We start from the raw sequence: 1,437 nt of genomic DNA on the forward strand, positions 1-1,437 counted from the left end.
TAGTCGACCTTGGAGGGCAAGTAATAAAATTATTCCTTTAAGTCTCTTGAATCAGATTAGTACAGGTCTTCAAGTATGGCTATTAAACATCCAAGAAGGTTAGTTACACCAGTCTGGTACTTTAATTACTGTGTAATATGTAGATAAAGCTTGAATAAAAACCCAAACATTCTTGAATAAACTCTGACTAGAAGAGATTTAACATCATAGATTAAGTAGGCATAGCCCAGGAAAGGGATTTAAAACAATTTTCTTAGGTCTGTCTCAAATGAAGGCTGTTCTACTACAAATAGAAGCAGTTTCCTTTCTTTCCAGTCCCCCATACCCTGATTTGCAGTTTTTCAGAAGAAAGGACGAGGGTCATATCACATACCTATAGACAGGAAGTAAGCTGATCAGGATCCAGACCAAGCTCACCAAAACTGTTTCCGTCTGAACTATCCCATCTGGTTCAGGGAGGTAGAACCTAGCTTCTCTTGAGTCAAATTTTCTTATTATGAGCAAAAAGAAGTGCCTAAAGTAACCCTTGCATAATACAGAGAAACATAAAGGACATCTTTGAGTAGCCATAGGTAACCCCAATACTTGTCTATATTCATTTAATCTAAGACTGTAACTGGATATGCAGTACAGGCCAGAGGAATAGACTGAAAATCTTGGCTGTAACTGTAATTATTATAAGAACAACTCTGTATCTCTATAAACCTGCTCAGATCTTTAATAAACTTGTTCAAATGTTCTCATTATTTCCCTAATTTTGAAATATTTAGCCATTTAAATTTTCATATATAAATCTTTTTGCTTTTTAATAAATATTTCTATTATTTCTATTTTATATTCTTTCACCGACCTTTTAAGCTTTTATTTCTTTTCTTAATATTTATACAAATTGAACACCAGAACAAGGGGATGCAACAGAGGTAGGTCGGAGCCAAGGCCTTTGCAACCAGTGTGAGCTCATCCACCTGAAGAATATGAAAAAGCAGAGTGACTCGGTTAAGGGAAAGCGCCAGATGACGGACTTTCTGCTGCCACCCGCAGGCAGAGGGACTCCGAGATCATGGAGCAGAAACAGAAAAAGGCAAAGGAGAAGAAGGAGGAGCCCAAGTAGCTTTGTGTCCAACCCTCTTGCTCTTTGCCCATATGCCTGGAGCCAGTCCCACCATGCTCGAGTTTCTTCCTGTAGCACTCACTGGTCCCAGCACCAATGGCATTCTCTTTGCCCTGAGTCTGTAACAGGCCCCTTTTGTGCTTCCTTCACCTCAGGTAGCTTCTCGCCCCCTGGACCACTCCTGGGGTAAAAGGGTTACCTCTTCCCAGTGTTTTTTATTCCTGTGGGGCGTACCCCAAAGTATTGAAAGTAGCTTTGTAATTATATATATATATATATATATATATATAAATTTACCATTTGTTGTGAGAATTTACTAAGAAATT

General features: G+C 38.7%; 1 pseudogene; it reads left to right on the plus strand.

The window, feature by feature from the left end:
- Positions 1-974: 974 nt before the first annotated feature.
- Positions 975-1,111, plus strand: LOC103750276 (annotated as a pseudogene).
- The last annotated feature ends 326 nt before the right edge of the window (positions 1,112-1,437 follow it).

The sequence above is a fragment of the Nannospalax galili genome, unplaced genomic scaffold, assembly GCF_000622305.1.
Source record: "Nannospalax galili isolate Female #2095 unplaced genomic scaffold, S.galili_v1.0 scaffold45, whole genome shotgun sequence".
NCBI classification, from domain to species: domain Eukaryota; kingdom Metazoa; phylum Chordata; class Mammalia; order Rodentia; family Spalacidae; genus Nannospalax; species Nannospalax galili.